This window comes from Lacerta agilis, chromosome 15, assembly GCF_009819535.1.
Source record: "Lacerta agilis isolate rLacAgi1 chromosome 15, rLacAgi1.pri, whole genome shotgun sequence".
Classification (NCBI taxonomy): domain Eukaryota; kingdom Metazoa; phylum Chordata; class Lepidosauria; order Squamata; family Lacertidae; genus Lacerta; species Lacerta agilis.
In genome coordinates, this window is record NC_046326.1 from 39,325,105 (window position 1) to 39,336,491 (window position 11,387).

The following is an 11,387-nucleotide window of genomic DNA, read 5'->3' on the forward strand; positions in this document are numbered from 1 at the left end:
CCGCTGATTGGCCGCGAGCGCGTCACGTGGAGGGGGCTCCCCGGCTGAGGCCCAGCCACTGGCTCCTTTGGCGAGAAACCCCGGGCGGTGGAAGGAGCCGGAGGAAGGGGATTGGACGGAAGCGGAGTGAGAGAGAAAGAGAGGGGGAAAGAGACGAGGCGGCGTCCGGCCGCTAGAGGCGCCAGAGAGCAAACGGAGGCGGGGTAGGGAAGACGCGGCGGGGTGGCGGAGGGGAACCGAAAAGTTTCAGGCGAAGAGTGGCTGTTGAGTAGGCGCCACCTAGTGATGCGGTGGAGACTCTGCAACGGGAGGCTCGAGCGAAGCGGCTGTGAATATTGGCGCTGCTGTCGTTTCGGGAATTTGTTTTTTTTTTTTTTACTTTTCAAATCGCAAACAGTTACAGATCTCCCACCACGCGCAATTGCCGCAGCATATGACTGCAAAGAAGCGGTAAGCCACTAAAATCAGATAAGCGAATTAAGTAAGGCAACTGTCCGCTCTCGCCCCTCCCAAAGGCAGTGTGGGAAGAGGGAGGTCGTGAAATGTCAAGAGGCGGCTTTGTGAAAGTTGGAAATGGAAACCATAACGTGTAAAACTGTTCGGATGCCGTTTGGCCCCCTCTGTTGCTGTTATTACTACTGCACGTCCCCTGCACTGTCCATTATTATTATTATTATCAACATTATTGTCATAATGGTATAATCATCATCATCATCATCGTTACAGACAGAAACTGAGCAAGCCTGCTCTTATTAGCAGCAGCAATAGTATTACTACTTTTACATTTTCCCTGCTCCTCCCATCATTCCTGCCATCAGCATGATAAACATTTTTATTATATTATTGTCATCCACACCAACATCGTATGATAACTAAATTTGCCTACATGTTAACAGTAAACACTGAGCAATCCAGACTTCACCAAGTATGCATTTTATCTAAATAAGCACAAGTAATCATTTTTTAAAATAATTCTATCATTTATATCCCACCTTTCGGGGCATTACCTGTTTCTCCTAAAATAAGACATAGCCATAAAATAAGCCATAGCAGGATTTCTATGCATTTGCGAAATATAAGCCGTTCCCCAAAAATAAGCCATACCCCGAAAATAAGCCATAGTGACGTGGTACCTCCCATTAAAACAGCCTGGAGAGGCGTGGCTATGCAGCGTACCGATGCGACACGGTTAAAATAAGACATCCCCTGAAAATAAGCCATACTGTGTTTTGTTGAGCGAAAAAAAAATATAAGACGGTGTCTTATTTTAGGAGAAACACGGTAGACCACCACAGGTGACTTGTTTTCTGTGGCTAACAATCCTATTACGGTATTTTATTTTTATCCTGTACTTCCAAGCTGGTCCAGGGCCAGCAAAACAGCAGTTGTGAGGGACGCACTTGCACCTAAACAGGAAGAGCCTTCCATGCTGGGGGGCAACAGGACCCAAGATGGTTGATATTGAGGGGGGTGATCTTTTAGGCGTTTGGGCCCCTAGCCATTTAGGGCTTTGTGTGCTAGTACCGGTATTTAACACTTTGAATTGTGATCCATTCCCAACTACTCAGGTGAGTGTATCAGGTATATGTTGATGTCCCCCCCTCCCGCCCACTGACATCAATTTATGTTATGAACCTGAGATGTGCAGATGAAGGGTGGTATACAAATTTAATAATCATAATCAATAAGAAATGGGAACCAGCTTTCAATAAAAATAATCATGTTTAATAAGCTCTCATTTGATCATCTTGCCAATCTGCTCTGATGGAAAATCTCCATTGGGTTTTACTGTTGCTATTCTTATTTGGTGGTGGTGGTGGTATTTTAATATTTCAAACAGGACCTGCAACAAATGTGTGGAATATTCCTGTTTGAGGTTTCAGCCAGCCAACCATGCATGTCCTTTTTCAGGTTTCTGTTCCATTCCATTCTATCCCCCCACCTCCAACAGAAGTGTAACATAAAATGTAGCAAGCAGTTCCCTCTTGTTTCTCAGTTTTAACAACAATGCTGGTGACACTCCATCACCCAAGTTTGCTATTAGAAAGAATCATTAGTGGTAATATTTTAAAAGAAACAGTGTCCAGTGGAGCTTAGAAAAGGAAACAGTTGCTCAGACTGTTTGGGTTTCTGTATCATTAACTGTTGTCTAAAATAAATTTCAGCACTGTGGTGGGGTGTTAAAAGTTGCACCTACCAACCTCCCCTCATCTACTGAACTATGGAAGGCACAGGAGCCCTAATATATATATAAAAGGCTGGCTATTGGGGTTTTTATTTAGATCATGTCTGCTGGATATTTTGCTCACTGCTGTTCCCTGCCACCCCCGCGAGCCCATTAAATAAAGTTAATTATGGATATTTTTAATAATCATTTCACTCTATTCCATAAGGGGCAGCCCTGTTAAATCTGTTGTAGCAAACACAGCAAAGAATCCTGTGGCACCATCAAAAGCATATTTCGGCTGCAATCCTATCCATGCTTACCTGGGAGTAAGTTTCATAGCTCTCTAAAGGTCTTACATCTGAGCAGACGTGCATACAATTGCTATATTGTGTCAGTGACTTCTGTGGATCAGGGCCCATTTAGATCCACTTAAATCCCATTTAGGCAGCCAGTGTGGTGCAGTGGTTACAAAGTTAGTCTGAGACTTCTTTTCATAATCTTTACTCAACCCTGTGAGTATGTCATAATGTCAACATAAAGAGGGCATAAGGAGGTTGTAACCAATGCTATTCCTACTCAGAGGAGACCCATTTGCATGAATGGGCATGACAAAGTTAGGGCCACTAATTCCAATGGCTTTTACTTACAGCATAACTTGGTGTAAGCAAACTTCCACTTGTCCCCCAGCTTCCTCCTGATCCTTACTGCTGAACCGGAACCGATGTCAATCGGGTTTTCTTTGCTCCAGCTCAGCACTAAACAGTGGGTTTTCCTGGGTAAAGCAGTGGGGCAACTGAAAATGCTCAGACCAGTCTGAAGCCAGGGACAAGCAGAAGTGTGGGCGAGCCCTTCGTTGACCACAACCCAAAATATTTACTTATTTAGATATCTGGGACCCTGATCTTCAAGGGAAGATTTCCAGAACAGCTTACAACACACAACTTTGAAAAGGTCAGAGCAAGACAGACTGGTGAAATTCCAAGTGGTTTCAAGGTGGCTCCTGGAGAACAGCTTCCCGAGGACAGGGATATGGTTAGAACTCAGGGCACAGACCCATGATGATGATCTGTATACATTTTTCAAATGCAACCACACACACCCCACCCTGTGTTTCATATCACATATGATTTAGGAACTGTAGCTCACTGGTAGAGCACCTGCTTTGCATGCAGGCCCCAGGTCCAATCCCTGGCATCTCCAGATATGGCTTGGAAATGCTCCCTGCCTGAAATTCAGGAGAGCTGCTGCTAATCAAGGCAGCCAATACTAAGCTAAATTGACCAAAGGTCTGACTTGGTGCAAGGCAGCTTCCTATGTTCCTGAGGCCACTATCTCACTCTGTCTAATGGTAGGGCCTACTCTGACATATACACACAAGTAAAAGAATCCGTGTGTGTCCTAATTAAAAATGAATTTAGAGCATGGTGTTTTTTATTTTATTTTATTTTTAACCTGAGAGATGAATTCCTTAATTGCTTGTCTATGTATGGCAGCTGGGGATGGAGACAGGGTGTTGTGGAAGGGGGAGGGGGTTTGGAACACATGCTTCTTTCCAAGAAACTTGAAGCAGATGGTTTTCTCCATGGTGACCGAAATGAGGACACACAGCTAGCAGGGGATATTCTGCAGCAGCCAGTCCTCCAGAGCGAGCGGCTTTGAGGACTCTGATGCGCAAGTGCGGGCGGCCGCACACGCACTCACACAAGGCATCCCAAAGTTTCCATTGTGGCACTTTGGTCGTTAAGAGTAATTATCTCCCTGCACTGAGATAAAGACTTGTTTGCAGTGTTATTAAGTCCCACATCCCCGAGGAGAAATTCAACACTTTTGCAAAGAGATCGCCGAAAGCAGCCGACTTCAGCGAGAATGCCGGTGGGATGATTTCCCTATTACAAAAAAAATAATAAAAAAATCACAGAGCATAGCACTTGGAAAGATGGTGGGGCTGAAACAAACCCGCAGGCCCCAAAATCTGGATGGGCGAATTTTAATTGCAAGAGTTATTTCATGCCAACGATTTTGGTTGCATTCAGGCTAGCAATGACATTGTAATACTACAGGTAGAAAAGCGATGGTATCCTTTGCCTGCTGATGCACATAAATAAACTGGAGTATAATCCAGGAACAGACACGTGTTTCTTTTATTCCTCACATGCACCTATATTTCTGAGCAATTAACATGTCATAACTACAGTCAGAAAGGGCCCTTGGCATGCCTGCTTGAGGCACAAATCCTTTTTTAAAAGGAGGGGTGCTTTAAAAGGAGGGGTCTGATAAAAAATGTGATCGATGCCCATTGGGACTGGTAAGGTGAAAGGCAGGGAGACCAACAGCAGATGGAGCCAAAGGTCATAGCAGACAGATCCATACCCCCCACATACCCCATTAGCTGTAAGCAAAAAGACAGAGATGGGGGGCTGGCTGAGGCAGACTGAGGTTGATGGGGCAATGCCCCACTTACCCTAATGGCCTAGTCACAACTGCCTATAACCATTATAACTATTTAGATCAGGGGCCAGCAAACTTTTTCAGCAGGGGGCCAGTCCACTGCCCCTCAGACCTTGTGGGGGGCCGGACTATATTTTGGAAAAATAATAATGAATGAATTCCTATGCCCCACAAATAACCCAGAGATGCATTTTAAATAAAAGCACACATTCTACTCATGTAAAAACACGCCGATTCCTGGACCATCCGTGGGCTGGATTTAGAAGGCGATTGGGCTGCATCGGCCTTAGTTTGGGGACCTCTGATTTAGATAGATAGAGATAGAGATATATATACAAACACACCCCTATTACGAAGTTTCCACACCAAGCAAACCCCTTTTTAATTCTCACAGGCCTTTCAAATCTGATCCTTTTGAACCTGAAATGTTTTGTGCCCAGCATGGGGAACCTGTGGCCTCCTGAACTACAGCGCCCATCAGCCCCAGCCAGCATTGCCCATGGTCAAAGTTGATGGGAGTTGGATTCCAGCAACTTCTGAAGGGATGCAGGTTCCCCATCCCCATTTATGAGCCATGATTATATGCTTCAAATAGGGTTTGTCCTGTTTTATATTGATGGCTTCAACACTATTTAGAATTCTTTTGTTGTTGTTTTATTTATTACATGCCTTACGTCACCAGAGGATGTTAGTTATTGACTAACTAATAAACACAGCAAATAAATACAAGCATAAATCTATCAACTGTTCTTACAACGCACAGCTCTATTGCAATTTAATATTTAATACAGGAATAGTGAACCTGTGGCCCTCTGAATATTTTTGTCTAACTACAGCTCTCATGTGCCCCACTTTGTGTGGCCAGCGGTCAAAGATTATGGGAGTTATAGTTCTGACAGCATATGGAAGGCCACAGATTAGCCACTCGTTTTAACATATCCATGAGCATATCTTCTTATTTTCTTATGATCGGTGACAACAGCAAGTCCCTTTGAAGTTGTTACCTGACATCATAATGGTGTCTGATCACTGACAGTTAGGCACCTGCACCAACTGTCAAGGATGGCCCACAGAGGATGGACCAGTTCTTTATCAGGCTCTCAGGCTGAAAAAGGTTCCCCGTGCTACTATAAGCTGTGCAAAATTTGCAAAATGTTTCCCGTATTGCAGGACCATCTACAAAGTACAGAAAAGTAGTTACATACTGAGTGCTCCGCTAGACACAGATCAATTAACTGAGATTGTAGCAGAGGTAAAAACACCAGAAGAACACAGCTGGGTCAGGCTAAAGGGGATCCATCTAGTCTAGCATTCTATTTACACAGTGCCCCCCCCCAGATGCCCCAAAGGGGTGCCCCAAGGCAGGACATGAAAGCAGCAGCACTCTTTCCATTTGTGACTCCCAGCAGCTGGCATTCAGAGGGACCCTATGTTTGAGAACTTTGGACATGGCACGAAATAATGGCAAGCAACGTAAACTAATTAACTCCGAGGCAGATAACCTACTATATTCAGAACTGATGAGGTCATTATATAGAGGTGGTTCTCATTTGCATAATATTTGCATAAAGGTATATAACCTTTTGGGACGTGGGTGGCTCTGTGGGTTAAACCACAGAGCCTAGGGCTTGCTGATCAGAAGGTCAGCGGTTCGAATCCCCGCGACGGGGTGGGCTCCCGTTGCTCGGCCCCTGCTCCTGCCAACCTAGCAGTTTGAGAGCATGTTAAATTGCAAGTAGATAAATAGGTACCACTGCAGCAGGAAGGTAAACGGTGTTTCTGTGTGCTGCTCTGGTTCGCCAGAAGCGGCTTAGTCATGCTGGCCACATGACCCGGAAGTTGTACGCCGGCTCCCTCGGCCAATAAAGCGAGATGAGTGCTGCAGCCCCTGAGTCAGTCACGACTGGACCTAATGGTCAGGGGTCCCTTTACCTTTACATATATAACCTTTCAAGTTTCACATGTCTGAAGAAGAGGAGGAGGAGGAGGAGGAGGAGGAGGAGGAGCCAGGCATGTTACTAAAAAGTTTGCATTTTTGCTGCTTACAGGCTACTTTTCTGATCTGCCTGGTGAAGATTTCTGTCCAACTGAAAAATCAACCCATGTTCACTCTCGCTCACACAGAGAGTACTGAAAACTGGAACACATGTCCACATCACAATAGGTTTTTTGTTTATAACTCCATCACATCCCAACATACAGAACAATAGAATCATATCATGGTAGAGTTTTGGAAGGGACCCTGAGGATCATCTAATCCACCCCCCTGCAATGCAGGAATATGCAGCTGTTCCATACGGGGATCGAACCTGCAACCTTGGTGTTAGCAGCACCACACACTAACCAACTGAGCTATCCTGTCATCCTCTCAGGAAGGGCAAGCAGTGCTTACACTAGGGCTGTGGAACTGTGGCCCCCAAGATATTGCTGTCCCCAGCACTGTCCAAATATGTCCTTCCAGGCAACCAGATAATTACCTACAAGGTCATATACCAGAGTCTTCCTTGCCCCACCATCAGACAACAATGTTGATTTGTTTGATGCAAAAGATTTTTCCTTTTTTCCAGAAAAGACAACAACACACATTTAATATTTGAGGTGCAGCAGATGGCCCTGTAGGAAGGGAATGCAGACTGGCAGACAATACATTTGTGATTCTGCAAGCCTGGAATGTCTCCGGTGAGTCAAATGTTCTAGTAACAGGAGGAAAGGTTGGGGGGGGGGGGTTGAGAGAGAATTAAACAATTGGCAGCGCTGATCTGTTATATGAAGACAAATGTTCTCCTCATCCCACCCCCCACCTCTGATGTTGGTTCTGAAGGATGGTGGCAGGCAGGTTTCAGAGAACAGCCTTCCCAATTTCTTTTCCTTCCAGATGTTGTTGGCATGGTCGCTGGTCAGGGCTCTTAGAATTCATTTGTTCAACTTTTAACATGCCTTTCATTGGTTAACACCCTGTGTCAGTTTACAAGAATACAGTGAAAACAATACTTTCTATGTCGATTTCCTTTTAAAAGAAACCTTAATAATGACTTTAAAATATTATTCCAAGGCATCACATCACGACAGTAGAAAGCAACGTTACTACGTCTGGCTCAAAGCACAGTAGTCTCCCCAAAGACTGTCACTGAATGACAGCCACTGTGGTGTAGTGGTTAGAGCAGGGGTCAGCAAACTTTTTCAGCAGGGGGCCGGTCCACTGTCCCTCAGACCTTGTGGGGGGCCGGACTATATTTTGGAAAAAAAAATGAACGAATTCCCTATGCCCCACAAATAACCCAGAGGTGCATTTTAAATAAAAGCACACATTCTACTCATGTAAAAACACCAGGCAGGCCCCACAAATAACCCAGAGATGCATTTTAAATAAAAGGACACATTCTAGTCATGTAAAAACACGCTGATTCCCGGACTGTCCGCAGGCTGGATTTAGAAGGCAATTGGGCCGTATCCAGCCCCCGGGCCTTAGTTTGGGGACCCCTGGGTTAGAGTGTTGGACTAGGACCTGGGATACCCAGGTTCAAATCCCCACTCGGCCATAAAACTCACAGTGTGACCTTGGGCCAGTCACAATCTCTCAGCCAAACTTACCTCACAGGGTTGTTGTGAGGAAAAAAATGGGAAGAGAACTATGTATACCACATTTGCTCCTTGGATGAAAGGTAGGGTAGAAATTAAATTAAATAAATAAGAGATGTATTTAGACATCTTTTGGGGTGATGATGAAGAAGAAGAAATGAGGGTGATGAAATTAGTTAATATGGAAGAGATAGTCCTTCAGATATCCCAGAAAACCCAGCCACACATACAAGGTCCCATAACAGTGCCTTAGGGGTCCTTGAAAAACAAACTGATGGGAAAATGAGAACCTGAGAGGAACCAAAAGGGATAGATTTCCCCATCCCCAATTCGTACAGCAACATATTTATGTAATATATTTATACCCAATCTTATTTAAAAAATCAAGGGAAGTTTACACGTCAACACCAACAATAAAAGCAATGAACCACAGGCAAGCAAAATAAAACCACAGTAAAACCAAAGGGGGGGGGAATCCAAAGGAGTGAAAAGAAAAACATAGCAGCCAGAGGAAGTTAAAATAACAATCCACTGAAAACACTAAAACTCTAAAAACAACCACAAATTTAAGAAAAACTCCATTTGAGATGTTTCTTTACCTGAGGGCTAAGGGTTACTGGCAGGTGTGTCCGTGCTCAGAAGGCCGTCGGGGGCCAGACTTCATGAAGAAGCCCCAATCACCGCCTCACCTCCATAAATCCCAGCTGAGCTTCCGACCAGCATAGGGAAATCCTTGTCACCAACAGCCCTGCAGAGGAGGGCTGAAGGAGGGCCTGGCAGGCAGGTGAAGGTGAACACCTGAGGGCCAGATCCAACTGCCATTCCCACCCCTGGCTATTCTACCACCAACTGCCCTGAGGGAAAGATTCCAGGAGAGATCCCTGCTGCTCTAGCCGCCTGTAAAGATGGGGGAATTTGACAGTTTTGGTTTGTCTTCAGCTTCTCTTTTGTTTTTCAGTCTTCAGTTCAGTTCCCCACCGTTCTACATCACTTCAAAGGGAAAAAGGTTCAGAAAAGGGCAACCCAAATGATCGAAGCAGATGGAAGGAAAGGTTGCAGCGTTTGGGACGTTTTCGTTTAGAGAAAAGGCGGGTTTGAGGCGACATGATAGAAGTGCACGAAATGTATGGCATGGAGAAAGTGGACAGAGAAAAGCTTATGGACATTTTGTTGGTGGCAAGGGGGGGGGGAAAGGGTATATAAAAAGGATCATTCCTGGATGCCAAGATCCAGGTTTGGGGCAAGTACTATTTGGAACCCCAGCAGAGATTTAAAATCACAAAATATGCAGCAAAGTCAAGCATGGACCTTTAAAATATGTCCTTGTGTGTTTCGAAACTTCCCTCCTCCCTTACCATAGAAAAGAGCACACGTCTGGTAAGTTAAAAATGGTTTACTTACAAACCCTCCAAAGGTCAGGTTCATGTGCTTTCCATACATCACTCAGAAAACACAGGCAGAAGAACTTGGCTTAGTTACTGTGGTGAAAATGGTAGTACATAAATAAGGGATGCCTAACAGAGGGTCTCCCCAGATGATTTCAGGGCACAAGGAGGAGGTCTCTCACTCTTTCAGTGCACAAAGTGCTAAACACAAATACATGTTATCAGACACCTTTCACAACAGCCTTGTAAAGTAGGTCAGCCTCCAGACCCAGACAAAGCATTGCCTTCCCTGCTATTCCATGCTGAGGCCCTGCTCATGACAGATTAGACCAGAGGTGGCCAACATGGCGCCCTTGAGGTGTTCTCCTGGTGCTCACAAAGCCTTTGATCTCCGCTACCACCGGTAGGAATATGAGGGGCATGTGTGGCAGAAGTAGACAGTGGAAGCACAAAGGCAGGGAAGCAAAGCGAGGAATAGATTCACTACCTTGCCTGCCCTGTGGTGGGGAGAGCCGCTACTTTTTTCTCCCTTGAAAAGTATGCAGAGATAAAAGAGGAAGCTGGAAGTATGACTCTCCCTCCTGGTTTTTTCCAGCTCTTTCAGAGCTCAGATTAATTCAACCAGTTCCTACTTTTACTCAACCACCTTGGAGAAGTGAAATATGTGTGCTCTTTCTTTCTTTCTCTCTCTCTCTCTTGTGCGTGGGGTGTGGGTGGGTCTAATATGACAGGACAGAAGTGACCGGAAGGGGTAAGAATCACAAACCCCCAAAAGGATGGAAATGCCTGGATTAGACATATTCAGATAAACAGCTGCAGCCGACTGGATTCCCCCTCCCCGTCTTTATCACTCCTTCCTCTGATCACTTCAGGAGGTGCAGAAGCAAAACTGTGACATAAGCCTTCTTGTCTGAATAACCTACTTCTCCCCCCTCCCCCGCTTTAAGATTTCCCAATGGGTAGAACATGGTTACAAGATTGACTTCAATTGATTAAATGAGATAGCTTCTCCCACCACCCCTGCTGAAACCAGAGACCTCCCATTCATCATCAGAAATGTAACAAAGGAACATGTTGAACCATTAGTAAATGAAGCACGCTGATTTTAAGTATGGGGAGTTAAGGAGGCAGAAAGAATTGCTTTTGCCGCTGGAGACCATTACTGCTACATTAAAGCCACAATCCTATACACACTTATATATGGGAGTCAGTTCCAGTGGACTCGTTGGGACTTATTTATGAGCAGATGTGCAAAGGATTGTGTTGCATCTTGCAATCTTTTATAAATCACACAGATTGCGAGGCTGAGATTATATTTGTGTGTACACAGAGAGCCACACATCACATGTAAAGCATGTTCAATGCGCATTTAAAGCACATTGAGAGCCAGTGTGGTGTAGTGGTTAAGAGCGGTAGACTCGTAATCTGGGGAACCGGGTTCGCTTCCCCGCTCCTCCACATGCAGCTACTGGGTGACCTTGGGCTAGTCACACTTCTTTGAAGTCTCTCAGCCCCACTCACCTCACAGAGTGTTTGTTGTGGGGGAGGAAGGGAAAGGAGAATGTTAGCCGCTTTGAGACTCCTTCGGGTAGTGATAAAGCGGGATATCAAATCCAAACTCTTCTTCTTCTTCTTCTTCTTCACATAACTCCCCACCAAATAATCTTGGGGACTGTAGTTTGTTAAGGGTGCTAGAAATGTGAGGGTGACCTACAGTTCCCAGGATTCTTTGCGGGTATTATTTTACTATTTTAGAAGCACTTGGGATGAAATAAGAAGATAAGACTTGGACAAATGGCCCATCTACT

At 45.0% G+C, this 11,387-nt stretch overlaps 1 long non-coding RNA gene across 1 annotated transcript; it reads left to right on the forward strand.

The window, feature by feature from the left end:
- The first annotated feature begins 8,971 nt into the window (after positions 1 to 8,971).
- On the forward strand, positions 8,972 to 10,795 carry LOC117059995. The gene is made up of 2 exons (XR_004427964.1): positions 8,972 to 9,121; positions 10,543 to 10,795. It is a non-coding gene; the product is annotated as an uncharacterized LOC117059995 (long non-coding RNA).
- The last annotated feature ends 592 nt before the right edge of the window (positions 10,796 to 11,387 follow it).